The sequence below is a fragment of the Kogia breviceps genome, chromosome 6 (genome assembly GCF_026419965.1).
Source record: "Kogia breviceps isolate mKogBre1 chromosome 6, mKogBre1 haplotype 1, whole genome shotgun sequence".
Taxonomy (NCBI): Eukaryota; Metazoa; Chordata; class Mammalia; order Artiodactyla; family Physeteridae; genus Kogia; species Kogia breviceps.
In genome coordinates this window covers 20632870-20653451 of record NC_081315.1, presented here as the reverse complement: position 1 = coordinate 20653451, position 20582 = coordinate 20632870, and the positions used below count along the sequence as shown (strand labels likewise).

At 40.1% G+C, this 20582-nt stretch overlaps 1 non-coding gene across 1 annotated transcript; it reads left to right on the top strand.

The window, feature by feature from the left end:
* The first annotated feature begins 290 nt into the window (after positions 1–290).
* Positions 291–363, top strand: TRNAE-CUC (transfer RNA glutamic acid (anticodon CUC)). Its single transcript has one exon. It is a non-coding gene; the product is annotated as a tRNA-Glu (tRNA).
* The last annotated feature ends 20219 nt before the right edge of the window (positions 364–20582 follow it).

The following is a 20582-nucleotide window of genomic DNA, read 5'->3' as shown; positions in this document are numbered from 1 at the left end:
TTTCAACTCTGAAGGAGGAAGGACTAGGGGTGACTGAGAAGGGCCAGCACGCCTCTATATTTCCTTATTTCACTGACCCACTGGGCTTGACACTCAGGCCTCAGGTCAGCCTGAGGGGAGAGGTCAGCATCATCCCAGAAACGTTGGTTACGGGCAGCTGTCTCATCAGCAGGTGAGCTCCGGCTCACTGGGTATTTGTGCCATGCCCAGCAAACGCTGCATCACTGTCTTGCCATGGACTTTGTTGAGGGGCTTCAGACAGACAAGCAGAATCTAAGAGCCTTGGCAATTCCCCGGTGGTCCAATGGTTAGGACTCTGCACTCTCACTGCCGAGGGCCTGGGTTCAATCCCTGGTCGGGGAACTAAAATCCCACAAGATGCATAGCAGAGAAAGAAAAAAAAAAGACTCTAGGAGCCTTTCTAATCCCAGTGCTGCAGGATTTATTATTACAACCAAGACTGCAGTGCTGGTCACACCCAGAAGGTGGTGCCCACCCATGCTCCTTCAGTCCAATGCATGGATGCATGGTGCCCTGGGTGAGGGGGCACGGCCTTTGGTGTCACACTGTGGCAGAGACAATGAACTGTCTTCCAAAAATGTGTACCCATCTTTCCATAGTGCAGCTACTCAGCTGGGGACTACATTTCCCAGCACCCCTTGCCCTGTATGTGGCCATGTGACTACTTCTCACCAATGGAATGCATGAGAAATGATGTCCCTTCTGGGCTGTGGATGTAAAGAAGCATGTGCCTTCTCTACACACTCATCCTCCAATTGCCAGCCAGGAAGGAGGTCTGTGAGGCCCTGGAAAGACTGAAGCCACAGGCTGGAAGAAGCCTGGGTCCCTGAGTCACCACTTGGAAGAAGGCAGCCCACCAACCAGGATCACCAGATTGCACTGTTGGAGAACAAAAACAACCTTCTACTGGTTAAGCTACTGAGATCTGGGGATTATTTGTTACAGCAACTAGCATCTTAACCAACACACTGATGAACCTCAGTTCAAAGCTCGGCTAGCCGTCTGGCCTTGGGCAAGTATCTTTCCTTCTCCTAGCCTCAGTTTCCCCATCTGTAACATGGGCATAATACCTGCCTTCAAAGGTTTTTGTGAGTGGTGCACAAGGTCACCAACCCCATGTAAAATGATTTGCACAAAACTTGGCACCCAGTAAGTAGCGTTAACTGTAGTTAATTCCCTTTCCTGCCAAACCCAATGCCTTTCTTAGGTCACCTAAAAAATCTTTGTCACCTTCCTGCTGTGGGCCAGACAGGACTACACACACCCTCGTAGGGGTTTTCCTGGGTGGACTAGGACATATTTGAGTAACTAAACATCTAAAAATAAACCAAAAGAAGTACTTACATTTATGGACAGGAGACCAGAAAGACAGAAGAGCTTGCTGGCCTCTCTCTAGGTCGTGCTGAGCCACGAAAAGAAGCATCCTCCACTGTCCTCTCCACCAGCAATTCCTGAATTCCAGTCCCAGCTCCGTCACTGACTCAGGGCCCTAGGGACCTGGAATAGAGTCACATACTTTGCTGGACCTCAGTTTCCCCATCTGTGAAATGGTTGGATTGGGGCCTCCAGCTCTGTCCCTCCATCATCTTACATGTCTCTCCCCATGCTCAGAACCCACTCTACCACACAGAGACAAATGTGCCTTTGCCTCTGGGTGCCTTAAAACTCCAGGCGTGTCAGACACCCTGAATTCCAGGCCCAGTGCCTGGTCTCCCACGGCCTTGACAGCCAGGAAGTCAACTTATGGGTGGAGACAGGAGCTTGGAGGCTGGTTCTATTTCCTTGGCAAATTTTGGGGCACAAGACAGAAAGCTGCAACAGGAAGAGACCCACAACATCCAAGCTCAAGGCACCCTGGGAATCTCATGGTCCGACTGCCTACACTTTATGGATGGAGACGTGGGCTGAGAGGAGAAGCCACTCGCCTGAGGTCACCCTGTAGCAGTGGGGGCAGCACCAGCACTCAGCACCCCACCCTTGACTCCCCCATGACACGAGGCTGGCCCCTACTGCACGGATTTCACCTGAAGATCAGTGCTCTGACCTCTGATGGCGCACCTTTTGCAAATGCAGATTTCTGATTAAACTTGCCTTTGAGGAGGTGGGCAGAAAGTTCCTGTTTTGGGGGAGATGGGGGTGCAGCAGGATTTGACTCTTTGAGGGAACTCCCAGCCCTGGTCCTGACATTTTTTTCTTTTTCCAAGCAGATGGGTGGCAAATCAATTAATCACTTGAGTCTGGTGACCTCTAGTGGACATGTTTTTAATAGCAATATTTAGGACTAAATTGAAGGGACAAAGAACTCAGACAACTTCCTCCATGCAGTTTATCTAGGGTTGTGACTCTAAGACTCTCGCATGCCTTCACATCATCTTGGAATGCTATGAAAATGCACAGTCTGCCTTAGTGAGTCTGAGGGGAGTCGAGATTCTGTATATGTGATGAGCTCCCAGGTGATGTGGATGCTGCTGGTACCTAAGGCAAAAGTTTGAGGAGGGAGGAGATGGGGAACTTAGATTCACCCACCTCTGAGCACAGAGGTGCTTCCATCTGCTACCTCACCACCCTGATGTCAGGGGAAAGGAGGAGATATGACTCCCCTGAAGACACACAGCGACGAGGGTGGGACTTTCACTGAGGACCTTGGAAAGCCAGCAGCCCAACAAACAGAGTAACATGTTGGAAAGTACTCTGGACAGCACACTACAGTGACAATCTGAATTAATAATATGTTAAGTAAAAGAACCAAAGTTAGACTTATATTTCTTCTGCAATACCCTTAACATGACAGTCTGCTTTAATAATTTTTAAATGAAACATTGTAATATTTATTTACAGACATAAAACTAAATCACAAATGGAAATAAACTATGATTTTTCGATTAGTATAAAACAATGTAGGGGGCTTCCCTGGTGGCGCAGTGGTTGAGAGTCCGCCTGCCAGTGCAGGGGACACGGGTTCGTGCCCCGGTCCGGGAAGATCCCACGTGCCGCGGAGCGGCTGGGCCCGTGAGCCGTGGCCGCTGAGCCTGCGCGTCCGGAGCCTGTGCTCCGCAACGGGAGAGGCCACAACGGTGAGAGGCCCGCGTACCGAAAAATAAAAATAAAAAAAAATAAAACAATGTAGGAACTGAAGTCGGCCTGCAGAAATGAAAGATTAGTAGACTATTGTCCACATGAGATTTTCTTTTCCTTAGTAAAACAGAATCACCTTTCAATTCTGGCTCATGAAATCTGCTATGTATAGAACCCATCACAAGCAAAATGCAGCAAAAATTTCAGTTGACTTTCAAGTTTCTTTATTTTAAAATTAGAAGGGTGGGCTTCCCTGGTGGCGCAGTGGTTGAGAGTCCGCCTGCCAGTGCAGGGGACACGGGTTCGTGCCCCAGTCCGGGAAGATCCCACATGCCGCGGAGCAGCTGGGCTTGTGAGCCATGGCCACTGAGCCTGCACGTCTGGAGCCTGTGCTCCACAATGGGAGAGGCCACAACAGTGAGAGGCCTGTGTACCACAAAAAAAAAAAAAAAAAAAAAAAAAATTAGAAGGGTCATGTAAAATCTTCTTGAATGGCCTCTTAGAAATTGTTCAGATTTCTTTGGCAAAAGCCAAATACAAGGACTAAACATTACTTTGATCTCTCTCCTCCCTCACCTATATAAGCAAGGTATTAAAACAGCACAGAATATGAAACTTACGCATACATTTACAAAGTGAAGCAACTGTAATTTAAGGCAACCAAAACTATGTATCTATTCCTACTAAGACTGAGACCTTTCACAAAATATATTACTAAAACTGCCAAAAGTTGAAACACACCCAGATAATTTTGGGAGAAGATAAAATAGCTACTGTTCTAGTAGCAACTTCTATACTTTTACAACTTAGCACACTTATGACCCCTATGCCTCATTTTCAACTATTTTAATTCTAGTACTAAAATTTTAAAAGTTTAAACTGCACCAGTGTTTTGACTAATGTTTAAATCATGAGGACATATCATTTTTACAAATAAGGAAGTAAAAATATATTCATAAGACAGTAATTTATATCTACAAGAAAATTAGATTTTAAAATAGAAATTTGGTCTTAATAAAAGATAAAGACACAATAAATCATTTTCAGAATGAGAACATGTTTTTAATTAAGGGGAAAACTGTCATTTTTTTATTAAATGTGTTTTATATGTTCATTAGACCAAAACATTTTACTTTTTAAGATAGTCTTGCAGGTGTCCATACGTAATTTGAATTTAAAATTTTCTATTTAGAAAAACTTTTTATGAAAATTAACTTTTTTAAAGTCATTTAAAAATTGCATCCAGTTAACCATGTGTACAATCTTCAAGTGTTCATAGTATTTAAGCAAATAAATACAAGAATATTGTTCCTTATAAATTTATAAAGTGTATCTTTGTTTATTCATTAATTTTTTTTGCTGTTTAAGGAATTTTTATTAAAGCAAGAATTTTTTAATCCAAATTGCATTTCCTTTCTCCATTAACGATTCTGTTATTTAAAACAGAAGTGACATTCTGAGCTATTTCACAGTAAAGAATTATAAAGTTAAAGGAATGCTTAAAATTTTTGTACTTTGCTTAAAATTATTTTCCCCAGGGTCTATAAAATATCCATTTGTGGGGTTTTTTTGTTTTGGGGTTTTTTTTTTTTTTGCTGTACGCAGGCCTCTCACTGTTGTGGCCTCTCCCACTGCGGAGCGCAGGCTCCGGACGCGGCGGCCACAGCTCACGGGCCCAGCCGCTCCTCGGCACGTGGGATCTTCCCGGACCGGGGCACGATCCTGCGTCCCCTGCATTGGCAGGCGGATTCTCAACCACTGCGCCACCCGGGAAGCCCCCATCCCAGTGATTTTTACCAGCAAGACTAGGGTGCATGTCTTAAATAAGGAAAGATGAGTTCGCCCAAATTTGATTTTGCACTCGGGGAGGGGCAAATGCCAACAAGGAAGCATTCAAACCTCCTGACCTTGTACATGAACAGCAGGCTGCTGCACAGTAACTTGTGGCTGTGCACAAAGATGTTGGGGACTGTAAACTCTCACAGCATATTTGTACTTTGGAAGAATACGGACAGCAGGAATAGCTACAGCAGCAGCTACTGCAGTTGGTGGACCCAACTGTGTGTCGATGTGTTAGCAACACTCTGTTGACATGGCTTGTGGGACCATAATACTAAATGGGAGCAACCAGACAGATAACACCGGACGTATTTTGGAATGGGCGAGGTCTGGCACCCTGAGCAGTCTAGCGACGACTTGGTCTTAGTTGAGCAACCTGGCTAAGAGAATGTACGCAGCATGGTTCTAAGTCTGTGGGACAGCTGCCAGGAAGTGACCTGAAGGCTGTATGTCCAGGTTTTATGATTGTTTGTGGCTGATGATTGTTTGATACTAGCTGCTATATCATCATCACCGGAGCCAGAAGTCTCCTGTATTCTTTTCATGTCAATTCATGACTTTTTAATACACAGTGTGTTTCAGCCCATCATTATTTATTTTTTGATTTTCAAATTGTCCCACATTTGGCCCTTGGGTCCCTTCACACTTGTTTCTGCACTCTTTGGACATGGTGCCATAATGTTTGAATGCTTTGTTCCTCTCAGGCATAGCAAGCTGTCCAGATTCATATTGCATTTTCCCTACTCCAGACTTGGAATCAAGTATTCTCCAAAAGACACTGGTACCTTTCCATGAGGATGGGTATGTTTGAAACCAAAATCTGGAGGACAAAGATGTTCACTCTTACTGGAGTATCATTGCATCTAGACCTCTGCAGTAAACATTGCTAAGGAATGCATGTTTTAGAAATCATTATACTTTCAATAGGTACTGTAGAATAAAAACAGTGCTGTTTTTAGTGTTATCAATGATTTTAGAATATAGTTCATGCACTGATTATATTTAGTCAAAATCCCTTCAGTGACAATTAATAAGGAGAAAAAGTGAATGTTATATAAAAGAATGCAATTATAGGACATTAGTTTCCATAAGACAACTAGATATGTTAAATAAAGTTTTCTAAGTCATCACAGTTTTTCATCATAAAAAAAATAAAGCTATAAAAGATATGAGGTCAAATTGATATTTCTAATTCAAATGTTTCTTTATAGGGCTTTTGCCTAACTTATCTATTTTCTCTTATACTGAATATCTTGATTCCTAATAATATTAACATCATATTAATTAGCTTTATCTTATGTTAAAAAATTTCAAAATAACAACAGCAGTATTATTACTTACAATAAACTACTGAATTAAGTTTAAGATATTTTGCAGTTCTTTTTGTTCTTGACTATATCTCGCCAAAGATATTCACTAAGAGTACTAAATTTTAAAATCACTTGATGTAATTACTAAAATATATATATACTGATATACAGTTAGATTCATTTATTTCCACTTGCTTCCCATGCTAAGATTTCCCTTTAAACAAAATTTAAGTATAATTTTTCAATATATAAAACGTTTATATGATTTAAAAGTCAAGACTGTATGAAAGGCATTTCTGGAGAACTCTTGCTTCTTTTCCTGTCCCTTAAGAATTCCACCCCACTTCATTTATTTAGTTTTTGGTTTCTTCTTCCAGTATTTCTTTTAGCAAATATAAACAAATAGGTATTTATCTTTGAAATATATCCCCGTCTAATTACACAAATGGCAGTATACTATATACACTTTTCTGTCCCATGTCAGTACGTCGAAATTATCCTCATTTCTATTTACCACTGAATAGTGCTTCATTGTGGCTCTGTCATAATTAGTTTAAGCAGTCCTCTACTGATGCAAATTCTTTCCAGTCTTTTGCTGTTATAAATAATCCCACAATGAACGAAAACAAGCGCTTGTGGGGGGGAGGGGGTCGGTGTGCATGCTCACACTTGGGCATTCTTTTCTAGGGTCACACCAAGAGCATTTATTGTCAAACTTTGGGATTTTTGCCAGTCTGATAAATGACAGATGGTATTTCAGTGTAACTTGAAGTTTCTCTGATTAATGAGTGGGCATCTTTCCATAGGTTTAAAGGCTGTTTGCCTTTCTTTTTCAGTAAACTATCTGTTCATGTCCTATTTCCATTCATCAGATTTGGGGTATTTCTCTTTTCTATTTTATTCTACTTTTTTTAAAGCTTTTTTGCTGTGGACCCCATTTTTGGAATCTTTATTGAATTTGTTACAATATTGCTTCTGGGTTTTTCTGGGGTTTTTTGTTTTTTTTAATGCTTTGGGTTTTTTTGGCCGAGAGGCATGTGGGATCTTAGCTCCCTGACCAGGGATCGAACCTGCACCCCCTGCATTGGAAGGCAAAGTCCTAACCACTGGACCGCTAGAGAAGTCCCTCTCTTTTCTATTTTAAAAAGATCCTTATATAGGAGAGAATCGCCAATTGTCTGTGATATAAATTACAAATATTTTCTCCAGTTTTTCTTTTGTTTTTTGTTTTGCTAGCAGTGCTTTTTCTGTTAAGCAAAAGAGTTTTCTTTTCAGACCATTGAATATGTGAATCTTTTCCTTCATGCATCTAGATATCAATTCAGAGTCAGGAAGGACTTCACTCATTTTCTCCCCAGCACTTGTATAGTTTTACTTTTGCCTTTTACTTCTCTGATGCATTTCTCTTTTTTTATATATATAAATTTATTTATTTTATTTTTGGCTGCATTGAGTCTTCGTTGCTGCATGTGGCCTCTCTCTAGTTGTAGCGAGCAGGGGCTACTCTTCGTTGCAGTGCGTGGGCTTCTCATTGCGGTGTCTTCTCTTGTTGCAGAGCATGGGCTCTAGGCACACGGGTTCAGTAGCTGTGGCGCATGGGCTTAGTTGCTCCGTGGCATGTGGGATCTTCCCGGACCAGGGCTTGAACCCGTGTCCCCTGCATTGGCAGACAAATTCTTAACCACTGCGCCACCAGGGAAGCCCATCTGATGCATTTCTAATTTACCCTGCTATACGAGGTGAGGTATGAATTCAATGTTAAATTTTTGCAAATGGTTATCTAGTTATCTGATACTGTACTAGTTTGGTAGAGCTGCCAAAACAAAGTACCACAAACTGGGTGGCTCGCAACGACAGAAACTTATTCTCTCACAGTTCTGGAGACTAGAAGTCCAAAATCAAGGTGTCAACAGAGTCCTGTTCCCTCCAAAGCCTCCAGGGGAGAATCCTTCCTTGCCTCTTCCAGCTCACTGGAGGGTCCCAGATGTTCCTTGGCTTATAGATACATCATTCCAATCTCTGCCTCTGTCTTCACGTGGCATTCTCCCCATGTGTCTTTGCATCATCCTCCCTCTGTGTGTGTCTCTCGGTCCAAATTTCCCCTTCTTATCAGGACGCTAGTCATATTGGATGAGGGGCGCAGCCTACTCCAGTATGGCCTCACCCTAACTAATTCCATCTGCCGTAACCCTATTTCCAGATAAGGTCACATTCTGAGGTACTGGGGGTTAGGATTTAACATATCTTTTTTGGGGGGCACAATTCACCCATAATAAGTACCATTTATTAAAATAGCCTTTTCTGGGGCTTCCCTGGTGGCGCAGTGGTTGGGAGTCCGCCTGCCGATGCAGGGGACACGGGTTCGTGCCCCGGTCCGGGAAGATCCCACATGCCGCGGAGTGGATGGGCCCGTGAGCCATGGCTGCTGGGCCTGCGCGTCCGGAGCCTGTGCTCCGCAGAGGCAGAGGCCACAGCAGTGAGAGGCCCGCATAACGCAAAAAAAAAAAAAAAAAAAAAAAGCCTTTTCTCCCTGTGACTTGAGGTATCTTTTGTTTATCATATATTAAATTTCCATATATACTTGAGACTATTTCTGGAGTCTTATTCTATTCCACTGATTTATTTGTTTATCTACTAATACCAGAATATTTTAATTTTAGTAGCTTTATAGTATTATTTGTTTCAAAAACGTCCTCTTTATGATTGTGCTGTGAAAGTCAAAAGTGAAATCAAGGATGCTATATCACACTATTAGACAATCTATTCAGAAAATTATGCCTGCTAAATCAACATTTGATTTATTCTTTGTTTGTTCAAAGAATTTTAAAAGAGTTGCCTTCACAGCCTATTCTAAACATAAGCTAAAACAAACTATTTCATAATTTGTCATTTCTTTTTAAATATAAAGTCACAAACATTCATTTCTTTCCATCTTTTTAAATGGCTTCACTTCATAAGTTTTCTTTTTAATCTCAATTTTCCTTGAGTAATGAAGACCTTCAATATCGCAATTTGGTTTCTTTTGTAACAAAAATGTCTGCTTGCCTCTCTCCCCGGTTCAAGGCACTGTAGAATGCCGCAGTCCAGTTCCAAAGCTCCAGTGCAGGGGTCTTCTCTCAGTCAATCAATCCCTCTGGTGTCTGGTGGTCTCCTTAGGTCACATATGGGACCCAGGACATAAAAGCACTTTTCCTAGAGGCCAGACAGTTTGACATGTGAGGGCTCAGAGCACTGGCCGTGCAGGGTCCCATTAATACGATGGTTGGATACCTGGTGGGCAAGGCTCTGAGACAAAAGACAGGGCTGTTCCTACTTGCACGCAGGCCTGTGGGGGAAACAGTTCTTTGTCAAACAGCTCCTGGAGGCATGAGCAGTGTCCTTGCCGTAGTTCTGAGCTGGGACTGCATAGTACGCTGAATGAATTATACAAACCTTGCCTGAAGCATTCTTCCCTCCTTTCTCTCCTTGGGCGCTCTGCTCTATGCCTTCTTGACCCTAAAGGCTGCTTTTTTTTCTCCTGACATCTTGATGGCTGTCTGAAATATTCTCCCACCATCCTGCCAAGGATAGCTACCCTAAATTCCTACACACAGCCCTTGGATTGGGTGTTAGCTTTAGTGCCTTAAAGAAATGGAGCAAAAATTAAATTGAGTTTTTAGCAGACATTACATTTTCTTTTCTTTGGAGTATGGTTTTTCCAGAAATTCTTGTTTTTTTTTACTTGATGCATAGTTATTTACAATATTATATTAGTTTCAGGTATACAACATAGCGATTCAAAATTTTATAGATTATACTCCATTTATAATTATTATAAAATATTGGCTATATTCCCTGTGCTGTACAATATATCCTTGTAGCTCATTTATTTTATATATAGTAGTTTATACCTCTTAATCCTATACCCCTATCTTGCTCCTCCCTTTTTCCCCCTCCCCACTGGTAACCACTAGTTTGTGCTCTGTGTGTGTGTGAGTCTGTTACTTTTTTGTTATACTCACTACTTTGTTTTACTTGCTACTGCATTAATTTATACATTATACTCCACTGGCAAGAGCATTGTTGTTAAGGCCATATTATGTTTAATAAAAACTGAGTATTTGGCTGTGCTTCTTCATATGAGTTATTGCCAATTGAAATTTACAATTCAATTGTAAATTGAATTGTAAATGTAGGAATCTCTAGGTTATGGATAACCATCTGTATCATTGTATTAAATAATCATTTTCCATTAGTAAGCCAGTCACAGATTTAAAGTATTGTCCCTCAGTGCTGTTTGTATGTTCTGCAGCGGACTTTAGAATTACAGAATACAGGAGCTGGAGGACACCTGATGACAATTTAGTCTATCTCCTTCCTCTTCTAGATGAGAAAACTGAAGCCCAGATACTTTGTTACTGCCCAGTGCCCCAGTCTGGGCCTCATATCAACCTCTCTGTTGCCTTCTGCCCAAATAACACTCTGAATTTCAATGGCCCGAGCTAACCACATCATCATGATGTCCTCTCACCAACAGCCTCCATTCTCAAGCTCTCATCAGCTCATCTCAAGTTTTATTTTTCTTTCACTAACAGCCTATCACTTAAAATTCTGTTGGCAACAATTAATATGAATTCCGACCAAGTAGTCATTGGATATGTACTGCCCTCAGGGAGGGAGTGTAATTTGGACTACATAGTTTCTTTTATCTGAGGGCACTCCCTACAGAGGGCTTTGGTTGTAAACCCCCAACAGACAACGCTCAGGGGAGCCCTCAGGGGAACGACTGCCTCAGTCCTGAAAGAGGAATACTGGCTACACACCACAGAACATACTACTGTCCACCCCCATACATACTACTGTATCATTTGAATCTGTTGCTTTACATAATTTCACTCTATCTAGGAAAAGCTCCTCCAGAATTCTGACTGGTTCTTCTGCTGGGGAGATGTATAAAAGAAATGTTCACTGAATGAACTATATAGCCCCTAGTTCTGCACCTGGCCCTACACCCTCAATTGATCATCTCCCTTCTCTGCTATCCAGGTACTTACTGTCTCTTCTACATTCCTCTCACCCTTAGCTAGCACCTCGGCTGGTCCCGGTCACTACCCGGTAGAGCGACCCAGATCATCACCCCTGAGTTGTCTGAGCCCAGGTCTCCATTCCTTTTCAACTGAATGTAGAATGCCATGCTCAGCCACGGCTACTACACTTGTCTACTTAAATCGAGCCATTAAAATGGAACACGATTTTACCTAGAGATCTCCCAGTGGATCACTTGGGTGTCAAGCATATTCCTCTCTGCTTCCATTTTATAACAGCATTGACGTGCAGCGATAAGAAGCAAAAATTTCCAAGAAGATCTCTGGAACTGATGGTAAATACGTCACTGATTCTTCCTCCATCGATCCTTTTTCTACTGGAGATATGGGACTATATGCTGGTGACCCGCTCTTGTATCTCCGAAGGGCTTCTAAAAGCATTTTCACTCTGTTTGGCAGCTTCTAGTTGTTATGATGTTTGTGATTTATGATGAGATCACTGAATCACATTGTCACATGTCCACTGCTGCAACTGCTGTGCTGTAAAGAGCTTTTCTCGATCCAATGCAGTGATGTACAGGATTCCATGTTGGTGGATCAAACATTCTGTAAGCCCTTGAGTAGTGGTGCAGGTTGAGGCCATGTGAGAAGGAAAGACAAATCCATATTCAGAATGAGTGTCAGTTCCGGTCAAGATTAATTGTTCTCCTTCCTGTGTGCAAGGGAGCCGATATATTCAACTTGTCACTGTATGACTCTATGATCTCCTTGAAGGATGGTGCTATATTGAGGTATCAGTGTTGTTTTCTGTTGCTGGCAGTTTGGGCCTTCAGCAGCAGCATGGCTAGATCAGCCTTGTTCCGTGGGAACTTCTGCTGTTTGGACCTCTGTATAGCTTCCATCCCTGTCATCATATTTATGCACCAGTTGTACCAGTACTAAGGTTGGAAGAAGCTGGTTCACATCAACTGGCTGAATCATTTCCTCTACTTGATTGTTGGTAGATACCCTCTGTGGGAGTTAACATGTAATATAAAATCTTCATATTTTTTTGTCTACTGTATTCCCATAGGTCCTTCCCTATGCCTCTTTCCCAGATGTCTTTGTCTCCAATCTTCTGAACTTTTTCCTTCCAACCTCTAACCTACCAGCCAAGTCATTTGACCATGAATCTGGATACATTCTTACCTGGGGCCACTTCTCTTTCCATGCAAAATGAATGACAAGGTGGACAGTCCAAAATTCTGCATACTAGGAGAATTTCATCTTATTGCTATATTTCCAGAGCTAAAGTAGGCAGTGATCCATTTTTGGCTTGCATCCACATCTTGAGATGACCTTTCAATGGACCAAATTTAGCCTTTTTCCTCCTCGAGCAACTTGGGAATGCCTATACAACCATAGTTGCAAGCTGATGGAGAGAAAATATTGCAACAGTTTTTGATGAAATGGGGTCCTGGGCCACATACTTATACTGCTTGCTTGTACCCTGTAGGGCTTTTCGTGCCTGATTCTTGATGTGCTGCTTTTAGCTTATCATGGATTGCTACTAGGCCAGCTTGTCCTTATGCCTTGATAGGTCTAAAAAAGCCAAGCTCATGATGGGACGTTCTAGCCACATGGTCCCTTAATGCCCATTGTCAGGTGGATCCAGTAGCATGCCTGGAACTATTAGAGTGTATAATTATCAGCAGATAGCATGGCCTTGCTAGAGAACCCCAAAGATCTATGTTGTAATTTTCCTAATGAGGTTTGCCATAAACTCCACACGGTCTCTTTTCTCACTGCAAACACTTCCAATATCAGAGAGTCTGCTGGACTGTATAGCCCAAATGGTAGGGATGCTAGTATCGCAGCCTGAACCCGTTGCAGAGTACTTTCCTGCTCTAAGCTCCTGTCAAAGCTGGCAGCTTCTGTGTCACTCAGCGTATGTGTCAGAGCAGTCTTCCTAACTACGGAATATGCTGCCTCCAAAGCCCAGAGAGGCCTGTGAAGTATTGTACTTCCTTCTTCATGGTGGGAACGTGACATACAATAATTTGTCCTTTATTTTAAACCTACCCCAGACTACTGGACCCCCCTAAAACCTTCACTGATGTGGTAGGTCTCTTAATCTTCAAAGAGTTTTCTCTTATTCTCGGGGATGCCTGTGTCCCAGATGTCCAACACACTTACTACTTCTTAGTCTGTTTTTACTGATCAATATAACAAACATATGTGATGTTCCACAGAATGTCCAGATGGTCCAGCTTTCTTTGGACTATATTATGACATAGAGTAGAAGAGCCAATATAGACTTTGGATAGACTCTTAAGTGTAGGCTGTTGTCCTTCCCGTGAATGTGAATTGCTTCTGGTAAGTTTCCCTCTAGATACTGCTTCAGCTATTACATATCTGTTGGTCTGTAATCTTTTCATCTTCATTCAATTTTAAATATGTTCTAATTTTTATTATAATTACTTCTTGGTTTCATGAATTATTTGGAAGTATGTTTTTAATTTCTAAAATTTTAAAATCTCTTTCAGATAACCTTTTGTTATTGATTTGTAATAGTAGTACTTTGTAGTCTCTATATCAGTTTAAAAGTTTGATACTTTTAGGCCTAAAAGTATTTTAAATTTTTGTAAATATTTCAAGTATGCTTGAAAAGAATAGAAATTCTTTAATTGTTGATTATTGTTCTATATAATTTATATAGCCTTACTAATTTTATGTCCATTTAGTCAGTTACTGAAAATGATGTACTAACTTCTCTCACTGTGTTTGTGCATTTGTCAATTACTCTTTGTAATCCTATTCATTTTGGCTTTATTTATTTTGAGGATATATTAGGTATCTACAATTATAGCACTGGTGTATCTTCCTGATGAATTTTTACTTTTATTATTATGTAGTATAAGTGGGGTGAGTTTGAGCGTTTCAGGGCTGATCAAAGAAAAATTTATGACCATGAGGTGGCAGTAGAGCACACAAGCTCTAATTTTGGTTCTACTTTTAAAGGTTTGCAAGTTGGGAAAGGCCCTAGCACCATACAGAGGCTTAAGGCATGAGGCCACCATAGAGGAGAGGAGGACAAGGGTACCGGCGGAAAGAGACATCAGAGACAGAGGTTTTATGTCTAGGGGGCTTATGTATAATGTCACTCAGCAGCATGGCAGAAGTCTCTGGGTTAGAGAATTCTGAAGGGCAGCAGCAGCTTAGCGTCTTTATAGCCCAAGGCTTATGTTACCTGTGGCAAGCAGATTTTGGGCACAGTTTCACAGGGTATATAAAGCAGGCAAGCTCTAAATTTCTAAAACTCTGTTAGGACTATGTTTAAAACAAGTGGATGGGTACATTTTGGTTTGGTGTCAGCGGGCTTTTGCGCTAATGGGTCTCAGCCTTCTGTAAAGAAATAAACAAGCCATGGGCCAATATACAGAGGCCACCTTTGCCTCATATACATAACATATAGTCACTTTCTTTACCCCTTTTTTTGCTCATCGTTTATTATATTTTACTTTTTTTTGGTATTATTTGGTGAAGTTTCAGTTTATAGTCATCTGCTATCTTACTATTTATTTATTACTCAAATTGTTCTAATAAGAATTTTACTTTATTCTTTGCTTCCACTTATCTAAAAATGCTCTGGGTAAGGTCATCAAATGACCGTCACGATATCAAATCCATTTAATGTTTTAAACTTTCTTCTTGTGTGTACAAATGTTTAATTTATATAATTTGCAAATGGGATGCCATACATGGAATTTAGTATTTTTTTCTGTTTGCTTACTCTTTTCTCTCTCCTCTTCCCCTTCCCACCCAAATTCCCATCTTTACTCTACCTACCATCTCTAGACAAATGATGTCATCCCCATTAGAATATATCATTCCCATTTTTCTTCATGCTCATAAAATCATATGCAAACATATATACATACACACACAATACTCAAAATAAGAGTATATATAATCCCATCACTATGGCATAGAAATAGAGTCAACTAATACAGCTCTAATGTGTATTTTCCATTAAGATCAATGTTGCAATAAAAAAATACATGTATACGTGGGCATACATACTGATTTTATTTCTATAGGCTTACTGTGACAAAGAATATATTTTTTTCCCAAAAGACTATAACCATCTGTATTTTTTACCACCAATGTATAGGAGTACGTTGTCCCTCCTGCAAAATTCCCACCAGTGACAGGTATTGCTCTTCTTTATATGTGACCATCTATCTAATGGGGTATAAATTGACAATCTTCTAGAGCTTTATTTGCATTGCCCTGATTACTAGTGAGTTTGAACATAATTTTCTACATCTTGGTCGTTTGGATTTACTCTTCTATGTTTATGTCTTTATATTTGCCCATGTTTCTGTTTGCCTTTTTCTTGCCCATTTGTAAGTGCTCTATAGTAAATGTTATCACTTCATATTATATAATACATAGTAGTATAGATATTAACTCTTTGTATCCTACATTGCAATTTCCTCCATATGTATTACATATAACTGATATTTGACTTTAACTCTTTTGTCACAAAAAATTGTTAATACAGGTTTTCCCTGTATTTAGTCTCTTCTTTTCATCCCCCCCCCACCCCCCAACTCTCTCTTTCTAAAGTAAAAAAAAAAAATTTTTTTTTTTGGCTGTGCCGTGCCGCTTGCGGGATCTTAGTTCCCTGACCAGGGATTGAACCCAGGGCCCCGGCAGTGAGAGCCTTGAGTCCTAACCACTAGACAGCCAGGGAATTCCCAATAATCATTTAAAAAATAATTTTATGCCACATCAAAGCCCTTAGTGAAAATTGGGAGTCCAACTTTGTTTTCTCTTTGAACGAAAACACCGTATTTGTCATACATTAAACTTTCATCTCAATTCTTTTCTATCAGTCTTGCTTATTCTTATTTAGTGCAGTTGTTTTTCTTATTAACTGACTTGATTCCAATGACTATGGTATATGCTGATATCTGGTAGTAAAGTTTCTTTCTTTTTTTTTGTTTGCTTTTGTAGAATTTTCTGACTCTAAATGAATCTTAATATAGTTTAATCCAATTTTAAAGTACTCTTGTGATTCTAATGTGAGTTTTATTGAATTTATTAATTTTAAGAGATTTATATTTACAATAGTATTTTTTCATATGTTTAAATTTTGTTCAATTGCTTTTAGTAACATTTTTGTAGGTTTTTTTTTCTTATAGGTCTTATACCTTTCTGTGTAAATTTATTCCACTTGTTTTTTTTTTGCTATTGTGCATGAAATATTTCTTCCATTAGCATTTCAAAGTGTTTACTGCCATTAAATTTTGTGTATTCATCTTTTTTCCAAATACCTTACTAAAAAATCCCTCTTTAATTCTGTTTTTCCTAATCTCTGTGGTTTCCTAGGCGTATAATCATATCAACAGTTACTGCATCCTCCAAGATAATCTTATGACAGTAGCCATTCCTGTTAGTTCCTGATTTTAATTGAAACAGCTTATGATTTTTAAATACCTATAGGCTTTTCATAAATAATCTTCATTGTGTTTAAGTAGTTTCCTTCAATTTCCGTCTTACTCAAGAATCTTCATTAGGAATAGCTACTGAATCTTAGTAATAAGCCTTTTAGCATCTATTAATATGATCATATTTTCTCTTAATTCATTTGGGTAATTGTGTTAATAGATTTACTGAAATCAAAACACTCTTGAATTCCTGGAATACAATCCTTTCTGCCATAGTTATTAACCTTTTTAAAAATTTTTTCATCTGTATGTATAGATGAGATTGGTCTATGGTTTTTTTTCTTTTTTGTGTGTGTTTTGTGTTTATCAGGTTTTTTGGGTTTTTGTGGGGTTTTTTTGGCTGCGTTGGGTCTTCGTTGCTGCGCGTGGGCTGTCTCTAGTTGCGGCGAGCGGGGGCTACTCTTCGTTGTGGCGCTCGGGCTTCTCATTGCAGAGGCTTCTCTTGTGGAGCACAGGCTCTAGGCGCATGGGCTTCAGTAGTTGTGGCTCTCTAGGTGCGTGGACTTCAGTAGTTGTGGCTCTCGGGCTCTAGAGCGCAGGCTCAGTAGTTGTGGCTCACGGGCTTAGTTACTCCGTGGCATGGGTGATTTCCCCGGACCTGGGATCAAACCCGTGTCCCCTGCACTGGCAGGCGGATTCTTTTTTTCTGTAGCATCAACCCGTGCTGCTACACGGTTGCATGCATAATTTTTAAAGTGAACATCTTTCTAGTTCATCTTATTTCATTCGTTTTCCTGAAGGCTGCTTCTTGGCAGCATTCAACACAGTTGAAGACTTTGTACTTCTATCTTAAATTTATTGAATGGATGTTATTGATTCATATCTTTAGTATGATAATGCAGAGGAATTTATGATGGATACTAATGGAAAATTACAGGAAATTTGAAAATTTAGTGAATTGTTTGCTGACATTTTTATTTTCTATTACAGGGTTCATCTCTGTAATTATGAAATTTACTACCCTTTTCCCTTTCTATATTACTTTGGAAAATTACAGCCTTATAATAGACATCAGTAATTTGTAAATATTGTGGCTGATCTATTTGAGAACGGTGTTCTAAGAGAATGGAGTCACAGATATACTTTTTGTAAGCAAAGAATCAAGCATTAAAACCAAAGGAAACTTAGAAAGTGATGTCATCTCTGACCAAATGACACAGATTTGCCTCTGAACAGATTTTCAGTGTCCTTCAAGACCATAAATGGAATTCCCTGGCAGGCAAGTGGTTAGGACTCCACGCTTCCACTGCAGGGGGCATGGGTTCAATCCCTGGTTGAACCAAGATCCTGCATGCCACGTGGCCAAAAAAACCCAAAAAACAGACAAACAAAAAAACCCCACCATAACTAATAGAAAATTGCACAATGCAATTGCTAATGATTAATATGAAGTCTACTTTTTATATAAAAATAATGCTTGCTACATGACTTTACTAAAATGGTTTCCTGCAAAAGATAATAGATGACTCTGAACATGATAAAGTGAGCTTCCAGTAAAAGATTACTATGACACACTAAAGGATATCAGGTGATGCAGCCTAGGTAAAACAAAACAACAGCTCTGAGAGGCTTTTACAATCCCAGCTCTGGTGCAAAGGGACTGCACGGCCAGCAAGGCAGTGGGGCAGTCACGGAACTGGGGCTGAATGATTTTTACACATGATTTGTAATCCTCCCTAAGGTGGAGGAGGTCATCAAACTTGATTTACGTGGTTTCAATCCCTGTTCCTTTAGTTTTCCTCATACTTTAACAAACTAAACTAGGTAGTGAGTTACAGTCATTAAACTTGAAAAGTGTTTCAACTGAATGAAAACCTTCCTATGATAAAGTCTTCAAATAATCAAGGAACGATTCAAGGTATTTTTGCATAAACTTTCCACCTGGATAAACCACTTTAAGCCCTCAGCTTTTAACTATTTGAAGTGGAAATTGGTATCACCAAATGCAACACATAATTCTGCCTTCTTACATACCATAAACTACTTGATTCAATTCATCATTCAACGTCACTTGTATTATTTGCTAACAGTGATGGTCTCAAGGACTGTGGTGTGCAGGACCCTATATAAAGTTGTTTCAAGCTGCTATCCTTTTTTTTTTTTTTTAAATTTATTTATTTAATTTATTTATATTTGGCTGTGTTGGGTGTTCGTTGCTGCGCACGGGCTTTCTCTAGTTCTGGAGAGCGGGGGCTACTCTGTTGCAGTGCACGGGCTTCTCATTGCAGTGACTTCTCTCATTGTGGAGCACGGGCTGTAGGCGTGTGGGCTTCCATAGTTGAGGCACATGGGCTCAGTAGTTGTGGCTCACGGGCTCCAGAGCACAGACTCAGTAGTTGTGGCGCACGGGCTTAGTTGCTCCGTGGCATGTGGGATCTTCCCAGACCAGGGCTCGAACCCGTGTCCCCTGAATTGGCAGGCGGATTCTCAACCACTGTGCCACCAGGGAAGCCCCCTGCCATCCTTTTAATGTTCACATTAAATTTATTTTTTGGTTCCCTCCCCTGCTGTCAGCTGTCACATTTTGTTTACCTGCTTCCAGCAGGACCCTATCAATACTTATGATTTGTTTAGGAGCAGAAGTCAGATAACCAAACTTATTACAATCACGTGTGAAATAAGAACACGTAAACGCTGAAGATGGGGACCTGAGTGCCCTCACTTCTCAGTAAAGTACGTGAGTGTTAGTAACAGGTCTCCTGGTCTTCTCCAGATTGGTGATGCTCCACAACTGAATTCTAAACATGTAAATTGCAATTAGATGTTTCTGGTAAGTAGTAAATAAAATATACATCATAATTTAAGAACCCTGTTAAAAATTTTAAAACTCTCTTTGCAGAGGAAGGGTCTAATAGCACGTTTCTAATGCAAGACTGTGGGATCACAGTAAGGAAGACAGAACTATATAGATCAGCAGCTGGCTTAATTAGCTTCCCATAAACTTAACAAATTAGATTACAAAATACAAATGTAATTTAATGAATCATCATATGAGGCACTGAACTCAAAGCTGAATTGTAACATGCTTACCATAATACGACTTGCTTAATTACCAATATGAATGAATCACTAATACCTCAAGCCTGCTCAACAGTTTTGAAAACCTACTTATGTAATGGTGGTGCTCACGTCTGAGTAAGGCAATGAGTAGTTCCCTGGGTCAGGTGTAGCAGTCCTCAAAATGATCATAACGTGACACTGTAACAATACAGCTGTTTCTTAAAGGTTCTAGAGACCTAAGATATGTATTTCTAGAGCTATCTTCTGCTGTATCAATTCAGATGCAGTTAGATTTCAATTAGATGTCAATTTTTTAAGGCACATGTGATGGAATTCTGTGAATTTACAAGAGGAAGTGAGGGCAACTAGTAATAATGGTTATGTAAAGGGTTAGTTAAAATAACAGCTTGCTACCAGCCCCACGCTTCTGAAGAAGTTGCACATGTGGGAAAATATCTGGGTAAAACTCTTCAACAAATTTTAACAATTGAAAATGTGGGGAGAAAAAAACCTTATTGAGAGTAAAACCTTCTTACCCTTGGGATGTTAAAATTACCTTTTATCAGATAGTTTTCAACTTTTAAAATGTTCTTACTTAATAATTTTAACATTGATAATGTCACTTTAGTCTCCACATTTGGGGAAAATTTTACCTTCCGTAAAATCTAAGAGTGGGAACCACTAGAACATGTACAAAGCCATGTTGCTCTGATTTGCACTGAATGCTTTTTCATGACCACAGACCAGGACATCCAAACTTCTGATGAGGAGGATTTTTTCCAAGTCTTGTGATCAACTGTGGAAAAATAATTGGTTAA